Source organism: Ursus maritimus, unplaced genomic scaffold, assembly GCF_017311325.1.
Source record: "Ursus maritimus isolate PB19 unplaced genomic scaffold, ASM1731132v1 scaffold_90, whole genome shotgun sequence".
Classification (NCBI taxonomy): domain Eukaryota; kingdom Metazoa; phylum Chordata; class Mammalia; order Carnivora; family Ursidae; genus Ursus; species Ursus maritimus.
In genome coordinates this window covers 28062-50280 of record NW_024427108.1, presented here as the reverse complement: position 1 = coordinate 50280, position 22219 = coordinate 28062, and the positions used below count along the sequence as shown (strand labels likewise).

General features: G+C 37.8%; 1 pseudogene; it reads left to right on the top strand.

The window, feature by feature from the left end:
• The first annotated feature begins 2512 nt into the window (after positions 1-2512).
• The window catches only part of LOC121101828, a 24781-nt pseudogene continuing 5074 nt past the window's right edge, over positions 2513-22219 (top strand).

The following is a 22219-nucleotide window of genomic DNA, read 5'->3' as shown; positions in this document are numbered from 1 at the left end:
CTTCCTCCCACTCCCCCTGCTTGTGTTCCCCTCTCTTGCTGGCTGTCTCTATCTCTGTCGTAATAAATAAATAAAATCTTTAAAAAAAAAAAAAGGGCAGAGGACCTGAATAGATATTTCCCAAAGAAGACAAATAGATAAAGGGATGCCTGACTTAATTAGCTCTGTAAATCATAGGACTTGGACCTCAGGTCATGAGTTCAAGCCCCAACCCAGTAGATGGAACCCTCTTTAGATGAAGAAGAAAAGAAGAAGATGGAGAAGGAGAAGATAGGAAGAAGAAGAAGAAGAAGAAGAAGAAGAAGAAGAAGAAGAAGAAGAAGAAGAAGTGGAAAAAGAAGAAGGAGGAGGAGAAGGAGAAGGAGAAGGAGGAGGAAGAGGTGGAAGAGAACGAGGGAGGCAGGGAAGGGGGAAGAGGAGGAAAGGAGAAGGAGAAAAAGATGATGACAACAAATATATGGCCTACAGACACATGAAAAGATGCTCAACATCACTAATCATCAGGGAAATGCAAATCAAAACCACTTGAGATAACACCTACACCTGTCAGAATGGCTAGAATCAAAAGGACAAGAAAAAGAACAGTGTTGGCAAAGATGTGGAGAAAATTCTCAACTCTTGTGCCCTGCTGCTGGTACGGCCACTATAGAAAACAGTATGGAGGTTCCTCAAATAAGTAAAAATAGAAGCAACTGAAGGTTGCTGGAACAAAGGGGGTGGGGTGTTAGATGAGTGATGGTTGTTGGGTGATGGACATTGGGAGTGGTATGTTTTGGTGATAAGTGCTGTGTATTTTGTAAGACTGGTGAATCACACACCTGTATTCATGAAACAAATCATGCATTATATGTTAATAAAGGGGAGGGCACATGAAAAAAACCACATATTTTGTGTATGTATTATATACTGTATTATTACAATAAAACTTAGAGAAGAAAGAAGAAATTCCAGTAATTCTCTATAGGGCATTTCCTCAAAGAAACAAAAAAACTGATTCAAGGTATATGCAGTCTATGTTTACTGCAACATTATTTGCAATAGCCAGCATGTGGAAGCAATCAATGTCCATCAATAAATGAATGGATAAAGAAGATGTAGTATATGTAGACAACGCAATATTACTCCACCATATAAAATAAATGTTAACCTGCCATTGGTGATAACATGGGCAGACTGAGAGCATATTATGCTAAATGAAGTAAGTCAGGAGGGAGAAAGACAAACACCATATGATTTCACTTATATGTGGAATCTTAAAAACAAAAAATGAATAAACAAAAGAAGAAAGATCCATAATACAGAGAAGTGATGATATAAAAAGAAAGAAAAGGAGGAAGAGAGGGAAAGCAAAATGGTAGAAGGGAGTGGGAGACAGGCTTTGAGTTATGAAATGAACATTGTGAGGATAAAAGGTACAACATAGGGAATATAGTCAAAGTTATTGTAATGGCGCTGTGTTGTGTAGTGACAAACGGAACTCCACGTTTGTGGTGAGCATAACATAGCAGATAGACTTGCTGAGTCACTATGTTGTAACCTGAAACTAATGTAACTGTGTCAACTATGCTTTAATAAAAAGAAATAAAAAAGATTTTAAAAAGTCCTCACTACAAATATATATATATATATATATATATGGTGACGGATGTGTTTACTGGATCTTGTGGTGTAAACATTTCACAGTATAAAACTGAATCAAGTAATCATATTGTACACCCTAGATCCCTGCACAATGTTCTATCAGTGATATTCCCAACAAAGTCTGAAAACACATTTTTAACATAAAACATTATGCTAATTAAGGGAGCCAGTCACAAAGACAACATGATGTATAATTTCATTTATATGAAATGCTCAGAACGGAAAATATATATGAAAAGTAGATAAAATGGTGACTTTAGGCTGATAGATGCAGAAAATGCAGTTTCACGAGAGGCAAAGGTTTCCATCTGGGGGGTGATAAAAGTGCTCTAAAATTGATCACTATCAATGTGGTTGCACAATTCTGGGAATATACTAGAACCACTGAATTATACACTTTAAATCTGACATTTGTATAGCATGTGAAATTTACATGTCAACCACATTTCTTATGAACGTTGAGTGTCCCAAATCATCACATCCCAGAAACAATAATCACCTGTATGGTTTAATTGGTATTCCCTTTGTCAAGACACACTACAGACAGTGACCTCTCGCCACTGTCCCTGACACACCCTTCCAAATATATTACATAAGACATGTGACTTGCAACAGCTAGGTCATTGGCTCTTAGCTAAGATGATAGAACTTATAAGCATCAAACAAATATAAACACATTTGTATACAAATGAAATCATCTGCCTTTGGCTTTTTCCACTTGACATCCCAATGCTCTGACTGCTCATATACTGTGTTTGCTTTGAAATGTAAGAGTTACACTTTAACTTACTGATTGATTTCTCCTTGAGATAAGTACAAGCAATGGGAGATGGAAACAGGAATTTGAAAAGAAGCACTGCATTCCACCAGGATGTCTATGAAATGGATTTCAGTTCTGCTGTTGCTACAGCTGAGCTGTTACTTCAGCTCTGGGAGTTGTGTGTGGAAAGGTGCTGGTGTGGCCCAGAATACAGCCACTGGATCAATATAAAGACAATCCTGGATGAACTTGTCCAGAGAGGCCAATGGTAAGGACGGTTCTGACATCTTCAGCTTCCATTCTTGTTGATCCGAAAGCAAATCATCTGCTATTAAATATGAGGTTTATCCTGCACATTTACTTGGAAATGATTTCGAGGATTTTTCGAAAATGCTCAACATATGGATATATGACTTGCCAAGAGATACATTTTGGGTAATACTTTTCACAATGTAATAAATTCTCAGGAATATTCTGACTGTATTCAAAAGTTCTGTAAAGATGTAGTTTTGAACAGGAAACTCATGACAAAACTACAAAGAATCAAGGTTTGATGTCGTTTCTTGCAGATACTGTTGGATCCCTCAGTGGCGAGCTGCTGGCGGAGCTACTAAAATACCTTTAGTGTACAGTCTCCGCTCTCTCCTGGCTATGCTTGAAAGTATAGTGGAGGACTTCCATTCCTCCATCCTACGTGCCTGTTATTTTGTCAGAATTAAGTGATCAAATGACATTCATGGAGAGAGTAAAAAATATGATATATGTGCTTTATTTTGACTTTTGGTTCCAAAACATTTAATGAGAAGAGTTGGGATCGCTTTACAGCTAAGCAATTAGGTAAGCTCGTAGTTTCAATTGGTAGCATGAGGTTGTAATTCTTAGCGCCTTGAAGGTGAGTTTGTATAAATACAAAGTCAGAGTGAATTTGTCTTATAAATGAAATGGATGAAATATAAAATGATCTCTGAAACTCACAAATATTATGGAAAGACATTCTACATGACAGGGCCAGTTAGAACCCCTGTGGTCCATTATTTAGTACCTTACACTCCAGGTGGTCAATGACCACAAATTAAAGCTCTGAGGATTTCTTGAATCAACTACACTATTCTTTGTGTTTTTTGTAATACTTCAAAAATTTTTTTACTTTTTTCTGGATAAAGTGTTTTAACCTTCCTTTGTTATTTATTAAATACGGGTGAAAAATGTTACTTTTGATGTGCTTTACTTTTTAGAGTAATTTTAAGTCACAGCATATTGAGTCAAGTTTTCCTACATAATCCTTGCCCACACACGTGCATAAGGTCCCCCATTACGAACATCCCCCCACCAGAGTGGTACATTTACAACTGATGAACCTATATTGACACACAATATTATTACCATCCAAAGTCCATAGCTTTCACATTACAGTTCACTCTTGGTGTTTTACATTCTATAAGTTTTAACAAATTTATAATGATACGAAAAACACCACCATTACATCAAGGTAGTTTCACTGCCTTAAAAATCCTCTCTGCTGTGCCTATTTCATATCCATTTTACTTTACTTTTTTCCTTTAAAAAAAAAGGCATTCAAGGACTGCCTGGGTGGCTCAGTTGGTTAAGCATCTGCCTCAGCTCTGGTCATGATCAGGGTCATGGGATTGAGCCCCATGTTGGGTTCTTTCTGCTCACCAGGGAGCCTGCTTCTCCTCTTGCTCTGCCTGCCACTTCCTGTTTGTGCTCTCTCTCTCTCTCTCTCTCTCTCTCTCTCTCTCATTCTACTTATCAAGTAAGATCCTTTTTTACAACACATTAGAAACTTCTACTATCCTTATGAAGCAGACATGTTAAGTGAGGAGTCACGTATTTCTAGTACAACTGTCTATGAGCATTGAGGGATATTATTTTCTCACTTGTTTCCCTTCTTAATTTAAAAATGTAAGTGTTGTGTCGTATTACCTGAAAGAGTCCTTCAAAAATTGAAAGAAATGTGGTGGCTATATCCCAGACTCAGGAATCTATAATACGCAAGTTTCTAATGATTACATATTCTTTCACCAGGGCTTATAAATCATGATGTAAAGGCCTAAAATCTTGTTGAAGGGTACACACACATAGCTAATAGTTCACATTTTTTAAAAACTATGTTACTCCATTGAAGAAAAATGACCCAAAACTAACAGTGCACACATGTATTTCCATACTTGAAGAAAATATTCCAGCTTGTTATTTGGTAAATATTATTTATCATTACCAAATATTATTAGAGCTCCTAATGTGAACCAAGTGCAATGGTAAGTACAAAGAATCAAGGCATACCTTCAAAACCTCACAGTTTTCTTCTTTGAAAATCTAGGATCAAGGGAATAACTTGCTAAATTATAAAAATGAGACTTAGTACTCTAGGGAAAGGTGTTTCCATTGGTTAATTGATTGGGGAGCTCAAATAATTGTTTACTTGCATCTGTTACTTTTATGGCATTTCAGAGTAAACAAAATGCATGTTTAATTTGATACTGGCTTAGGTTTTACCGATTGGTTATGATTGTGAATATACTACTGTGATGTTAGAAATGAGCCCTTGGGAGACTTCTTTGTCTTTCATATACGTATGAATGATATATATATAAAGATGTAAATATATATTTGCCTCTCCATTATACATGTTTGTATCATATATGTGTTCTATTATCAAACTGCAAATATATTTTGAAACATTTTTGACTACATTATTCCAAACTGCTTTCAGAAAACTCTTGTAAGTGATATTCCTCGTAATAGCTTACTTGGATTACTCCTTTACTTCTTCTCTTACCTGTTGCTTGTGGGGTTTTCACGATTTATTTATTTACTCTTATTTTTCTATTAAGTTTTAATTTTAATTGCAGTATAGGTAAGAGAGAGTGTTATATTAGTTTTAGGTGTACAATATAGTGATTCAGCAATTCTGACATCAATTCTGCTCATCACAACTAGTGCCCTCCTTAATCCCCACATCACCTATTTGACACATCCCCTACCCGCGCCCTCCAGTAACCCTCAGTTTGTTCTCTACAGTTAAGAGTCTACTTCTTGGTTTGTTTTCTCTCTTGCTCCTGCTTTATTTCTTCGGTTTCTAAATTGTACATATGAGTGAAATAATATGGTATTTGTCTTTGGACTTATTTTACTTTACCATAATATTCTCTAGTTCCTTGCAAATTGCAAGATTTCATTTCTCTTTAAAGATTTTATTTTTATTTGAGAGAGACAGAGAAAGAAAGTGAGTGAGAGAGAGAGGAGAGAGGAATCAGCTACACACCCACACTGAGCGCATAGAACCCCACTCAGGGCTCCATCCCATGACCATTAGATCATGACCTGAGCCAAAACCAAGAGTTGGATGCTTAACCAACTGGAGCCACCCAGGTACTCCCAAGATCTCATTCTTTTTATGTATTGAGTAATATTCATGATAAAAATATACCACTTCATTTTTAGCTACCACAGTTGATGGACACTTAGGCTGCTTCCATAATTTGGCTATTGTAGATAATGCTGCTGTAAAAACACTGGGTACGTGCATCCCTTTGAACAATTATTTTTGTTTGCTTTGTAGATACCTAGCAGCAACTGCTGAATCATAGGGTACTTCTATTTTTAACTTGAGAAACCTCCACACTTGTTTCTTGTGTCTGTTGGCCATCCGTATGCCTTCGTAGGGAGAAATGTCTGTTCATGTCTTCTCTCCTTTTTAAATTAGATTATTTGGTTTTTGGGAGTATTGAGTTGTAGAGTTATTGTTTTGGATAATAAACCTTTTCAAAGGTCATTTGCAAATATCTTCCCATTCAGTACGCTAGTCTTTTAGTTTTACTGACTGTTTCCTTCATTATGCAGAGAGGTTTGGTTGTTTTTCTTCTTTTTTTTTTTTTTTTAACTTTGATGTAGTACCAATAGGTTATTTTTGCTTACTTCCCTCCCCTCAGAAGATATATCTAGAAAAATGTTCCTATGGCCGAGGGCAGTCAGAGATATTACTGCCTGTGCTCTCTTCATGATTTTTATGATTTCAGATTTCACATTTCGTTTTTTTTTTTTAATCCATTCCGAATGTATTTTTTGTGCATGGTGGCAGTAGTCCAGTTTCATACCTTTGCATGTAGCTGTCCAATTTTCCCAACACCATTTATTGAATATGCTATCTTGTTTCCATTGGATATTCTTTCCTCCTTTGTCAAAAATTAATTGACCATATAAATGGGTTTTCTATGCTGTTCCATTGCTCTATGTGTCTGTTTTTGTGCCAGTACCACACTGCCTTGATGGCTAGAGCTTTGTAGTATAACTTCAAGTCTGGAATTGTGATAGCTCCTGTTTTTTTCTTTCTCAAGATTGCTTTAGCTATTTGGGGTCTTTTGTGGTTCTATACAAATTTTATTGCATTAAATGTATAGATTGCTTTGGGTAGTATATACAGTTCAATATGTGTTCTTCTAATCCATGTGCACAGAATGCCTTTCCATTGCTTTGTATCCTCTTCCATTTCTTTCATCAATGTTTTATAATTTTCAGAGTATAGGTCCATCGCCTCTTTGGTTAAGTTTATTCCTAGGTACTTTATTATTTTTGATGCAATTACAAATGGAATTGTTTTCTTAATTTCTCTTTCTTCTGCTTCATTATAATTAGTATATAGAAATGTAACAGATTTCTGTACATCGATTTTGCATCCTGTGACTTTAATGAATTAATTTAACAGTTCTAGCACTTTTTTGGTAAGTCTTTAGGGTTTTCTACATATAGGACCATGTCATCTGCAAATAGTGAAAGTTTTGCTTCTTCCTTACCAATTTGGATAGCTTTTATTTCTTTTTGTTGTCTCATTGCTATAGCCAGGACTTCCAATATTATTTGGAATAAAAGTGGTAAGAGTGGATATCCTTGTCTTGCTCTTGACCTTAGGGCAAAAGCTCTCAGCTGTTCCCCATTGAGTAGGATGTTCACTATGGGTTTTCCGTGTAAGGTCCTTATTTTGTTGAGGTATGCTCCCTCTAAACCAACTTAGTTGAGACTTTTTATCATGAATGGATGTGTACTTTGTCAAATGCTTTTTCTGCATATATGGAAGTGATCATATGGTTTTTATCCTTTCTCTTATGGATGTGATGTTTGCCTTATTCCTTCAGGAAGACCCACTACATTATCTGAGTTAATGGGGAAGGCCTCGGGCCATGGCTCATCTGAACCCCACTGGGATTTTGCACTTCCTCGCCCCACCCTACCAATTTTTGAATTTGTTGGAGGACTCCACCTCCTGCAAACCTGCCAAACCCCCGCCTAAGGTAACTGATTCCTGTTTCTTGTTTTATTTGCTCTGAGGCATTTCACTAGTATTCTAGCTTAAAAAGACCATTCCTCAACAATGTTTGTGTGTCCCAAACGATTCGCAGGCAAATCCAATGTTTACTTGCCGTCACTCCAACATTTACACCATTCGTCTGAGATCCCAAGGTTTGACATTTTAAAGCATTAAATTGTTTGTGTAGCCTATGAGAACATGTGTTTTCTGCCACACACCTAAGCTGGACAAAATCTCAGTAAAGAACATTGGGGGAGCAGTGTTCTCATCCTAGAGCTGACTGGACAAAATGAGCGCAGAGAAACTACACTGTGTATATAATATGACCATAAATTTTTTTAATAATTTTTTACTATATTATGTTAGTCAACATACAGTACACCCCTAGTTTTTGATGTAAAGTTCCACATTCATTACTTGCATATAACAACCAGTGCTCCATGCAATACGTGCCCTCCTTAAAGGCCCATCACCAGTCTATCCCCATTCCCCACCCCTCCCCTCTGACGCCCCTCAGTTTGTTTCCCCCAGAGTCCACACAGTAGTCTTTCATTTGTTCATTCCCCCTTCTGTTTAGCGCCCCCCTTCTTCTTCCCTTTCTTCTCCTACCGATCTCCCTACATCTTATGTTCCATAAATGAGTGAAATCATATGATAATTGTCTTTCTCTGCTTGACTTATTTTGCTTAGCAATGTCTCCTCCAGTCCTGTCCATGTTGCTGCAAATGTTGAGAAATCGTTCTTTCTGATGGCTGAGTAATATTCCATTGTATATATGGACCACATCTTCTTAATCCATTCATCTGTTGAAGGGCATCTCGGCTCCTTCCACGATTTAACTATTGTGGACAATGCTGCTATGAACATTGGGGTGCATATGGCCCTTCTCTTCACTACGTCTGTATATTTGGGGTAAATACCCAGTAGTGCAATGGCTGGATCATAGGGTAGCTCAATTTCTAACTTTTAAACAGACCTCCACACTGTGTTCCAGAGTGGCTGTACCAACTTGCATTCCCACCAACAATGTAGGAGGGATCCCCTTTCTCCACATTCTCTCCAACATTTGTTGTTTCCTGCCTTGTCAATTTTTGCCATTCTTACTGGTGTAAGGTAGTATCTCAACGTGGTTTTGATTTGAATTTCCCTGATGGCTAATGATTTTGAACATTTTTTCATGTGTTTGTTACCATTTGTATGTCTTCTTTGGAAAAGTGTCTGTTCATATCTTCTGCCCATTTTTTGATTTGATTATTTGTTTCCCGTGTATTGAGTTTGAGAAGTTCTTTGTAGATCTTGGATACTAGTCTTTAATCTGTAGTGTCATTTGCAAATATCTTCTCCCATTCCATGGGCTGCCCCTTAGTTTTTCTGACTATTTCCTTGGCTGTGCAGAAGCTTTTTATCTTGATGAGTCCCACAGTTCATTTTTCCTTTTGTTTCTCTTGCCTTTGGAGATGTGTCAGGAAAAAAGTTCCTGTGGCCAATGTCAAAGAAGTTGCAGCCTATGTTCTCCTCTAGGATTTTGATGGATTCCTGTCTCACATTGAGGTCTTTCATTAATTTGGTGTGAGAGAGTGGTCAAGTTTCACTCTTTTGCACGTAACTGTCCAATTTTCCCAGCACCATTTATTGAAGAGACTGTCTTTTTTCCACTGGATGTTTTTTCCTGCTTTGATTGCTTTATCAAAGATTAGTTGCCCAAAAAGCCGAGGGTCCATTTCTGGGTTCTCTATTCTGTTCCTTTGGTCTATGTGTCTGTTTTTTGTGCCAGTACCATGCTGTCATTGTGATCAGAGCTTTGTAGTACAGCTTGAAATCTGGCAACGTGATGCCTCAGCTTTGTGTTTCCTTTTCAACAATCTCCTTGGCAATTCGTGGGCCTTTTCTTCGGTTCCAACACAAATTTTAAGGGCTGTTTGTTCTAGTTCCGAAAACGCCTTGTTATTTGATTGGGATGGCGTTGGAAAGTGTGGATTGCTCGTGCATAGACATTTCCTTGACCATAGCTGTTCTTCCGATCCATGAGCATGGAATATTTTTCCATCTTTTTGTGTCTTCTTCAATGTCTTTCAGAGTATTTATAGTTTCTAGAACATAGATCCTTTACGTCTCTGGTTAAGTTAATTCTGAGATAACATATGATTTTTGTGGTGCTATTGTAAATGGGATAGATTCCTTAATTCTCTTTCTTCAGTCTCATTGTTCTATGTATAGAAAATGCAACTGGATTTCTGAGCATTGATTTTGGTAGTGGCACACATTACTGAATTGCTCTATAACTTCTAGTAGTTTGGGCGTGATTCTTTTGGGTTTTCCATAGAGTATCATGTCATCTGTGAAGAGAGAGAGACAGTTTGACTTCTTTCTTTGCCAATTTGGATGCTTTTATCCCCTTTTGTTGTCTGGATTGCTGTTGCAAGGACTTATACGGCGTGTCGAATAATAACAGAGAGGGCATCCTTGTCGTGTTTTCTGATCTTAAGGGAAAGGCTTCCAACTTTTCCCCATTGAGAATGATATTCGCTGTAGGCTTTTCATAGATGGTTTTTATGAAATTGAGGAATGTACCCCCATCCCTACACTCTGAAGGGTTTTAATCAGGAAAGGATGCTCTATTTTGTCAAATGCTTTTTCTGCATCAGTTGAAAGGATCATATGGTTCTTGACTCTTTTCTTGTTGATGTGATCTATCACACTGATCAAATTGTGAATGTTGAACCACCTCTGTAAGCATCCCAGGGATGAATCCCACCTGGTCATGATGGATAATCCTTTTAATATACTGTTGATCCTATTAGCTAGATCTTGTTGAGAATTTTGGGTATCCAACGTCATCAGGGATATCGGTTCGTAATTTTCCTTTTGATGGGGTCTTTGCCTGGTGTGGATCAAGGTAATACTGGCCTCATAGAATGAGTTTGGTAGTTTTCATCTGTTTCAATTTTTTGAAACAGTTTCAGGAGAACAGGTATTATTTTTCTTTGAATGTTTGGTAGAATTCCCCAGGGAATCCGTCAGGCCTTGGACTCTTGTTTTTTGGGAGGTTTTTGAGAACTGCTTGAATCTCTTCATAATTAATCTGTCTGTTGAAAAAATCAATTTCTTCCTGTTCAGACTTGGTAGTTTATAGGTTTCCAGGAAGGCATCCATTTCTTCCAGGTTGTTTGATTTATTGGCATAAAGCTGTTGATAAAAGTTTCTAATGATCCTTCCCTATTTCATTGGTGTTGGTTGTGACCTCTCCCTTTCCATTCATAATTTTATTAATTTGGGTCCTTTCTCTATTCTTTTGAATAAGTCTGGCCAGTGGCTTATCGATCTTATTTATTCTTTCAAAGAACCAGCTTCTAGTTCTGTTGATCTGCTCTACTGTGCTCCTGGTTTCTAATTCATTGATCTCCGCTCTAATCTTGATCAACTGCTTTCTTAAAGGTAAGGGGTTTTTCTGTTCCAGCTCCAGCTTCTTGAGGTGAGAATATAAAAACTGCATTTTAGATGTTTCTATTCTTCTGAGTGAGGCTTGGATGGCTATGTATTTTCCCCTTAGGACTGCCTTTGCAGTGTCCCATAGATTTTGGACCATTGTGTTTTCATTCTCATTGGTCTCCATAAATTGTTTAAATTGATTTTTAATCTCCTGGTTCATCCAATCATTCTTGAGCAAGATGGTTCTTAGTTTCCAAGTGTTCAAGCTTCTTCAAATTTTTCCTTGTGATTGAGTTCACCTCCCACATTGCAGTCTGAGAATATGTAGAATAATTTCAGTCTTTTTGGTATCAGTCGACCCGTTTTAGACCCAGACTATGGTCTATTCTGGAGAACGCTCCATTACGTGCACTCGAAAAGAATGAGTATTCTGTTGTTCTGGGTGTAGTGTTCTATATATATATAGTGTCCATCCGATCTAGTATATCATTCAAAGCTCTTGTTTCTTTGTTGATTTTCTGCTTAGATGATCTGTGTATTGCGATAGTGGGAGTGTTGAGGTCCCCTAGTATTAACGTATTTTTATCTATATGTCTCTTTATTCTGGTTAAGAGTTGGCTTGTGTAAGTTGCTGCTCCTCAGCTGGGGAGTAGGATATTTATAATATATCCACTTGTTGATACATCCTTTAAGAATAATAGAGTGTCCTTCTCTATCTCTAACTACAGTCTTTAGTTTAAAATCTCATCTGGATATGAGAATTGGTAAATTCTAGCTTTCTTTGAGGTCCATTGGCATGAAAATGGTTTTCCATCCCTTCATACCCAGTCTGGATGTATTCTTAGGTTCAAGATGAGTCTCTTATAGACAGTAAATGGATGGGTCATGGCTCTTTATCCAATCTGCAACCCTGTGGTATTTATGGGAGCATTTAAGCCGCTCATATTGGGAGAGAGTGATTATTGAGAGATATGATTTTAATGATGTCATGTTGCCTGTAAAGTCTTTGTTTCTATATATTGTCACTTCGTTCTGTATCACAATTGGGGCCTTTCTACTTATAGAACCTCTTAATATCTCCAGAAGGGCTGGTTTCGTGGTTACAAAATTGGTCAGTGACTGGCGATCTTGAAGGTCCTTATTTCTCCATCAATTCTTGAATGACACAGCCTTGCTGGATAAAGGATCCTTGGCTGCATGTTTTCAGATAGAGTTAAAAATGCCATGCCAACTTTTCTCTCATTCCAGGTCTGTGTAGACAGGTCTGACGTATCCTGATACTTTCGCCTTGTATGTGAGAGATTTCTTTGCCTGGCCGCTAATACTGTATCCTTGGATCTAATATTTGCAAATTACACCATGACATGACGTGGCATAGGTTTATTGTGGTTGAACTGGGAGGGGTCCTTTGCCTCTACACAAATGCTTGTGTCCTTTGCTGTGATGATTAGGGGAAGTATTCAGCTACAATTTGTTCAAATATCTCTTTCTAGACCTCTCTTTCTCCACGTCCTCAGGATGCCGATGATTCTGACATTGGAAAGTTTCATTGAGTCAGTAATCTCCGTAACCTACATTCTTGAGATTGATTTTTTGAGCCAAGTTTCTGTTTTAACTTTCTCTACCATCCCATCCTCCAATTCACTAATTCGCATTTCTGCCTCATTTACCCTGGCTGTCAGGAGTATCTAGTTTTGACTGCATTTGACCATAGCATCTCTATATTCTGCCAGATTCACTCATTTCCACCCTTAGAGATTCTATATTCTCAAGTAATATTTTCATTAATATTTTTTTCAAGTCTACACATCATCTTGACCATTGTTACTCTGAACTCCATTTCTGACAATTTGCTTATATCCATAGTCCATCAGCTCTGTGGCAGAGGCCAGACTCATTATATTTTCTTTGTTGGGGGGATTTCTCCCTTCTCGTCATATTCCGGGAGGAGAAGGTGGGGTTGCCCACCGCCCAAAATTATTGACCAGGAGCCAGGCAGCAGTGCATTGTTTTATAGGGACATTAGGGCCGGGCTTGATTTTTCAGCCTGCCTTCTGGGGAGGGGCCTTACACGCTGATATTCAGGCAACCCTGTTTGGTAGACGCTCTGTCCCCTGTGAGGGGCGAAGGATGGGCACACAAGCCAGTATTCCCGGCTTTTGTTCTCTGGCAGCTTGACCTGGTGGTTTTCCTCGTGGCTCTTCTGAGAATCAGAGCAGCAGTGGCCACATCCTAGCCTCTGTCTCAGAACAGAGAGATCACAGTCCACTCTCCACTGAGCTCTCTTTGGCCACCTTAACTCTGTTTCTGTCAGTGCTGCTAAAAACCCTGCAGCTGCTTCTGGGTTGTGCACCCCACAGCCAGCATTGCAGCCCTCATTTCCAGGGCCCACACGTCTCTGTCCCTGTTTAACCCTGCCAGCCGCCCCGATCCTGGCATGCGTTCCCGAGTTCTCTCTGTTTCAGTGTGGTTTTTGCACACACCCGAGCGCCAATTTTCAGTCTGGTCGCTGTGAGCACTCCTTAAAACTCCCGGCTTGGCTCTAGTTCGAGTGCACGCTCCGGAGCTTCCCGGTTTTCAGTCCGGCCGCTACGCACATTCCCAGGCTCACATCTCAGTCTGCTTTCTCGCGGTGCCAGTCCATGAGTCCACCCGCTCCCCCATGCAGGTGGCTACTGCTTCCCGCACCCAGCACGGCGTCTTTCCTTCTGTTTCTCTTCCGATATTCAGAGAGGATTCATAGCTCCTCAGCTGCACCCTCAATACTCAGCGCTGGAGATGTTCATTTGTAGAGACCCAGATGTATCTTCCCATCTCTCAGGCTGATCTGCGGGTGTTCAGTATGGTTTGGTACCTATCCAGCTCAACTTGGGACCGGGGCTGAGAAAGGGGACCCCTACTCCTCCGCCACCCTAACTCCTCCTCAGGACCATAAATTCTGCATAGTTAATAAGAACAAAATAATTTCAACCACTTATATCTGAAAACCATATAGTATAAAATTGCAAAAGAATTCTATAAATAAGAGATAAGATGATATTCTTACTTAAAGAAAAAGCAATAATGTAATCCATTTTAAGCTGATACCTTTTAAGACATTATTGAAAAACAATCATCTTTATTGAATGATATGATCTCTTCAACATTTTGTTTGTCTGCCTTCTTATTGCTAATAAGATGAAATCCAAGATCTTATTTGATGGTTAACCTAATACCAATTTTGATTACAAATGTGTAGGTGTATATAGTAACTTTCAAGGTCTAAATCCTGAGGCAAAGCTAGCAAAGTTCTGTTCAGTCTAACCCAAGTGTCCATCAAACATAAATCATATACAAAATGTATTTTATACACAATGGAATATTAGGTCATAAAATAGAAGAAAATTTAACACATACTCCGACGCGGAAATATTTCAGGACATTATGCAAAGTGAAAAGGGCAATCACAAAAAGACAAATACTGGGTCACCTTGGCTGGCTCAGTTCTGAAGTGTCTGCCTTTGGCCCAGGGCGTGATCCTGGCATTCTGATATTGAGTTTTCCCGCATCAGGCTCCTCCTCTGGGAGCCTGCTTCTTCCCTCTCCCATTCTCCTGCTTGTAGCCTCCTCACTGGCTGTCTCTCTCTGTTAAGTAAATAAAATCGCTTAAAAAAGACAAATACTCGAATGATGCCACTGATAAGGAGGTATGCAGATTAGTCAAATTCACAGAAATACAAAGTATAATGATGGTCACTAAAGATGGTGAAGGAGGGAATGGGGAATTGCTATATAATGGGTACAGAGCTCCAGTTTACGAGATGAAAAATTTGGTGATTGTTTACCCAACAGTCTAAATATACACATTATGGAACTGCATACTCAGGAATAGTTAAATGGTAAATTTTTGTGTGTTTTATGACAATTTAAAGATAAAAACAGCCATTACTCTAATAACTCCTGATAATATTTGTTATCACTCTTTAGCTGTTTGTAGAAATTCTTTTTTTTTTTTTTTTTTTTTTTTAAGATTTCTTTCTTTATTTGAGGGACAGCAGTGGGGCTGGGGGGAGGGGAGCAGAGGGAGAGGGAATACCCAGCAGATTCCCTGCTGAGTGTAGAGCCAGACTCAGGGCTCAGTCTCACAACCCTGAGATCATGACCTGAAATGAAATCAAGAGTCAGACGCTTAACTGACTGACCTACCCAGGCACCGCTGTAGAAATTCTTTTCATAGTGTTTGCTGTGCTGTTCCTCTGTTGTGATGGAGTAAATTCTTTCTTCACAGGAAATGGAAGAGTTTGTCCAGAGCTTCTGGAGAAACGGTATTGTGGTGTTTACTCTAGGGTCGATGATCAAAACCATGCCAGAGGAAAGAGCCAATACGATTGCATCAGCCCTTGCCCAGATTCCACAAAAGGTTACATAAAGTAACTTAGTCCTATACAATTACTTAATATGTTAAACTGTGTAAAGGACGTAATTACCCTTTCCTTCATGACACGGAAACCATTATGATAGTTCCAATTGATCTCAGACATAAGCAAAATATACATGCCAAATGCTAAAGTCGTACAGAAGGTGTTGTGACGATAACTTTGGCATTAACATTGAGATCAGAAAAAAATATATTTAGGAGGTGGTATATATTTAGCAGGTGAGGGTAAAGTTTGCTATTATAAGTATCATGGACAGATACAGAAATCACCAAATTCTGTCCTGTCATTCATTTCTTTTCCTATGGGATTTCCAAGAGCACTGAATATCTCATAGATGTTCTCAGAAAGGAGCTAAATTTCAAGTTGTGTTCAGCAGGAACCGATAAAGTCTGAAAAGCATCATGCAGTTTACACTTCTGCCGGATGCTCCAAGTTCCTTTCCTTCCCCTAAATTTTGGAGATAAGCCTATTCAGTATGTTGTTCAGAGAAAGGTGGTCGGGGCTCACCAAGCTATGTCTAGGCATCCATCCAGCCTAGATGATTTAGAGAAAGGAGAAAAACTGACATGACTGATGGAGGGCCCTATTAAGAGTAAAAGAGTAAGATAAACTAGTGGGAGATGGGTCCCTCCCCAAGGTGACCCCTGTGCTTAGTAATATGTGGTTCCAAAAGGACTTTAACTTATCAGAATAATATCTCCTCCCTGGATTAAGGAAGGAAATGGAAATATATTGAGTCAACCAGAAACAAGCCTAGCATGGGAAAAAAGTTTTAGATGCCTCCTTTCTACATGAAACAGAGAGAAGTAAATTATTTCAGTATATACAAACACCTGCAGTATTTTGGTTTTTGTCAACTACTTTTTTAGTTTACTGATATAGTCTCTCCTTATACTAATGTTTGCTTAATATCTAAAGTTACTTAAACATTCACATAGCAAATATATGTTAACCAACGTAAATTATTATCCAGTTTATGAGGATTGCTGGGGAACTCTAAAAATTAATCTATTTGGTACTGGGAATGGAAATTGTTTAAAAGGATCTCATATTAATCAATTGTGTCAATGCTTTGTAGTCCACCATTGACGTGTTAACAATCAATTAAGTAAAATTTAGCAACATCACAGCTTTGGATTTTTTTCAACAGCTACACTGTTATTTCTGAAGTGCTAACAGGCTCTTCTTTGTAACATTTAAAGAACTTCCAAACCAAGAAATAGTAATAATAATCTGGATTCATGTAAACATGTAATTATTTATATTAATAAATTACTAATAAAAAGAATTATGTATTTTGCACAAGCACCAGATGGCATATTTAGCTTTGAAAGCGATTATAATAGATAAAACAAAACACATGTGTAGATATTAGTAATTTCCCTCTGGTTTGAGGTAGAATTATAATAACTGCCTAAAAATTTCTTAAATACTTGAATTTGTCACTGATAATCTCATTTGTCTAATCTCCATGTGTGAAACATCATGATTACATTCATACTTGATTGAATATAAAAAGAAGTAACAAAATGTGGGTATTTTATTATACCAGTGCTTTAGTAGCCTCATTTTTAATATTCTTTTGTCCCTTATTCTCACCTCCTAACTAAAGGGGTCTAACTAGATTATCTCTTACCCCCCTTAAAATTTACTCATGCTAGGAACTTCAAAGTTCAAACTCATGAAATAAGGTATTGTCTTTAACAGGTTCTATGGAGACTTGATGGGCAAGAAACCAGACACCCAGGGGCCAAACATCATGGCGGTGGATCCCCCAGAATGACCTTCTTGGTAAGAATCTGGAAGACACTGAATTGAAAGTAATTCTAAACAAAATGATAAGAGTTCCCAAGGGGCAAATTGATTGAACATTTATTATTGAAAACCTCAAAAACAAAACTTAACTTCCTTACATTTACTTTGCAGACTTACGGGGAGATAAGATACGGCATGTTATTATACACAGTACATTCCTTATGGCCAGAATCAAAGTATCTTTATTTCATGTGTAATTTCTTCTCAAAGGCCTTTTTTATTTTTTAATTTAAATTCAAATAGCTAAACATAGTACATCATATAGTACATTCAATATAACAGTGCTCATCACATCACGTGCCATCCTTAATGCCCATCACCCAGTTATCCCATCGCCCATCCACCTCCTCCACAACCCTCAGTTTGTTCCCCATAATTTAGAGTCTCTCATGCTTTTGCCTCTCTCTGATTTCTTTTCATCTCCCTTTTCCCTCCCTTCCCCGGGATCCTGTGCTATTTCTTATAGTCCACATATGAGTGAAACCGAAAAGATAATTTTTTCTTTGATTGACTTCTTTCATTCAGCATATCCTCCAAATTCCATCCATGTCAATGTGTAATTGGAAGTATTCATCCTTTCTGATGGCTGAATAATATTCCATTACATATATATACCACATCTTCTTTATCTAGTCATCTGACCATGGTATCTCAGCTCTTTCCACAGTTTGGCTATTGTGGACATTGTTGCAATAAGTATTAGTGCAGGTGCCCTTTCAGATCAATACATTTCTATATATTTGGGATAAATACCCCGGTAGTGCAATTGCTGGGTCATAGGGGAGCTCTATTTTCAACTTGTTGGAGGAACCTGAAACTGTTTTCCAGAGTGTGGCTGCACCAGCTGTATTCCCACCAACATTTGAAGAGGTTCCCCTTTTTCTCCGGCTGATTCTGCCAACATTTATTGTTCCCTGTCTTAATTTAGCCACTCTGACTTGTATAGGGTGGTATCTCATTGTGGTTTTGATTTGTATTTCCTGGAAGTCAGGGGTTGTTGAGCATTTTATCATGTGTCTGTTGACCATTTACATGTCTCTTTGGAGAAATGTCTATTCATGTCTTCTGCCCATTTCTTGACTGAATCGTTTGTTTTTTTTTGGGGGGGGGGTGTTGAGATTGATAAGTTCTTTATAGATCTTGGATACTAGCCCTCTATCTGATTTGTCATTTGCAAATATCTTCTCCCATTCCCTAGGCTGCCTTTTAGTTTTGTTGACTGTTTCCTTTGCTGTGCAGAATCCTTTTGTCTGGAGGAAGTACCAAGAGGGCATTTTTGCTTTGTTTCCTGCCTTTGAGACATGTCTAGCAAGAAGCTGCTGTGGCCTAGGTTGAAGAGGTAAGGCTGCTGCCATGTTCTCCTCTAGATTTTGATGGATCTCCCATCTCACAGTTAGGCCTTTCATCCATTTGAGTTTATCTGTGTATGGTGTAAGGAAATAGTCCAGTTTCATTCTTTCTATACATGTATTGTCCAATTTTCCCAGCACCATTTATGAAAGAGGCTGTCCTTTTTGCATTGGATATTCTTTCCTGCTTTGTGGAAGATCAGCTGATCATAGAGTTGAGGGTCCATTTCTGGGTTCTCTATTCTGTTCCACTGATCTATGTATCTGTTTTTGTGCCAGTACCACACTGTCTTGATGATTACAGCTTTGCAGTATAGCTTGAAGTCTGGCATTGTGATGCCCCCAGCTTTGGTTTTCTTTTTCAACATTCCTTGGGCTATTCGGGGTCCTTTCTGGTTCCATACAAATTTTAGGATTATTTGTTCCAGTTCGGTGAAAAATGTTGATGGTATTTTGATAAGGATTGCACTGAATGTGTACATTGCTCTGGGTACCATTGACATTTTACCAATATTTAGTCTTCCAATCCATGATCATGGAGTATTTTTTTCCATTTCTTGTGCTCTTCTCACTTCTTTTCAGAAGTCTTCTAATTTTTAGAGTACAGTGCCTTTTACCTCTTTGGTTAGTTTATTCCTAGGTATCTTATGGTTTTTGCTACAATTGTAAATGGATTGACTCCTTAATTTCTCTTTTCTTCTGTCTCACTGAGTCTGTCTCTCACTACTTCTGTGCATTGATTTTATATTCTGCCATGTTGTTGAATTCCTGTGTGAGTTCTAGCAATTTTGGGGTGGAGTCTTTTGGGTTTTCCCCATAATGTATCATGTCATCTCTGAAGAGAGAGAGTTTGATCTCTTTCTTTGTCTATTTGAACCCGTTTATTTCTTTTTGTTGTTGTCTGATTGGTGAGACTAGGGACTTCTACTATTGTAAGGAACAAAATGGTGAGAGGGCATCCCTTGCCATGTTTGACCTTAGAAGAAAAGCTCTCAGTTTTTTTCCATTGAGAATGATATCTACTGTGGGCTTTTCATAAATGGCTTTTATGATATTGAGGTATGTTCCCTCTATCCCTACACTGTGGAGAGTTTTAATCGAGAAAAATACTGTATTTTCTCAAATGCTTTTTGTTCATCAATTAAGAGGATCATATATGGTTCTTGTCCTTTTCTTTTTATTAATGTGATGTAATTACATTGATTGGATTTTGTGGATGTTGAACCAACTTACAGCCCAGGAATAAATGCCACTTGGTCTTGGTGGATTAATCCTTTAATGCACTGTTGGATCCTATTGACTAGTATCTTGGGGAGAATTTTGCACTCATCTTCACTAGGGATATTGGTCTATAATTCTCCTTTGGTGGGGTCTTTTGTATTTGGGGATCAAGGCAATGCTGGCCTCACAGAATGAATTTGGAAGTTTTCCTTCCATTTCTATTTTTGAACAGCTTCAGAAGAATAGGTATTAGATCTCTTTTAAATGTTTGGTAGAATTCTCTCGAAGCCATCTGGCCCCTGGACTCTTATATGTAGGGAGGTTTGTGGATTACTACTTCAATTTCCTTGCTGGCTATGAGTCTGCTCAGATTTTTTATTTCTTCCTCTCAGTTTAGGTAGTTTATAAGTTTCCAGGAGCACATTCATTTCTTCCAGATTGCTCAACTTGTTGCCATACATGCTCTCATAATATGTTCTTAAATTATTTGTATTTCCTTGGTGTTGGTCATAGTCTCTCCTCGTTTACTCATGATTTTATTAATTTGGGTCCTTTCTTCGTTTTCTTTTGCAAGTCTGGCAAGTGTTTATCAATCTAATTAATTCTTTGAAAGAACAAGCTTTAGTTTCATTGATCTGCTCTTACCTTTGGGCATCTATTTCATTGAGTTGTGCTCTAATCTTTATTATTTTTCTTCTCCTGCTTGGTTTAAACTTTTCTTATTTGCTGTTCTTTTTCCAGTTCCTTTAGGTGTAAGGTTAGCTTGTGTATTTGAGACTTTTCTAAAAATTTTTTTAAAAACTCTTGCAATGCTATGTACTTCCCTCTTAGGACGTCTTTGCTGCATCCCAAAGGTTTTGGAACTGTTGTTTTCATTTTCATTTCTGTTTCCTTGAAATTTTTAAATTCTTCTTAATTTCTTGGTTGACTCATTCATCCTTTAGTAGGATGCTTTTTTATTTCCAAGTGTTTTAGTTCCTTCCAAATATCTTCTTGTAATTGAGTTCAAGTTCAAAAATTTTGGTCTGAAAATATGCAGGGTATAATCCCAAACTTTTGGTAGGTGTTGAAACCCAATTTGTGACTATGTGATCCATTCTGGATAATGTTACATGTGCACTCAGAAGAATATGTTATCTAAGCTGCTTTAGGATGGAGTGCTCTGTATACATATCTGTGAAATTCATCTGCTCCAGTGTTTCATTCAATGCCCTTTTGTTTCCTTGTTGATCTTCCTTTAATGATCTGTCCATTGCAGTGAGTAATAGTCCCCTACTATCATTGTGTTATCATCAATGTGTTTTTAATTTGGTTATTAATTTGTATATAAATTGGCTACTCCCAAGTTAGAGCATAAATATTTATAATTGTTATATCTTCTATGGTATAGACCCTTAATTAGATACAGTGTCCCTTTTCATCCCTTAGTACAGTCTTTAAGTTAAAATCAAATTTGTCTGATACAACGATTGCACCTCCCAGCTTTCTTTTGATGCCCATTAGATTGATAAATGGGTTTCCACCCCTCACTTCTCTTCAATCTGAGGTGGCTTTGGGTTCAAATGTGTCTTTCTTGCAGACAGCATATTGATGGATCTTGCTTTTTTATGCAATTGGATATTGGATGTCTTTTGATTAGGGCACTTATCCCATTTACATTCAGAATAACTACTGAAAGATATGAGTTTAGTGCTATTGTATTGCCTGTAAAATCATCATTTCTGTAAATTGTCTCTGTTCCTTTCTGGTATATATTACCTTTGGACCTGCTTTTTTCCAGCCCACTTAGTAAATTTATAATCAGTATTCTGAATTCCAGCTCTGACATTTTACCTATATCGATATTGATTAGATCTATGGCAGAGAGTATTACTTCCCGGTTCTTTCTTTTGTTGTGATTTCCTTGTAGTCTTTTTTGCCCAGAGAAGAATGGATGAACGAGGATAACAAAATAAAAATTATCAACCATGACCCAAACGAAATACACACTAGACAAATGCAAAGAGGTCAGAAATGAAAAAAAGAAAAGAAACAGAAAACAAAGCTGGGGGGGGGGAGGGAGAGATTACAATCTCCCAGGTGGACAAACCACGGTGATCTACTTGGTCCTGGGTGTATTTTGGTCAGTTTGTTAGAAGACACTAAATCCCAAAATTGTAAAGAAAGCAAAACTTATATAAATACACAAATAAAATTCAAACAGTGAAAGGAAGCCAAAAACGAAGAATATATCTATAAAATATAAATTTAAAAATGAAAG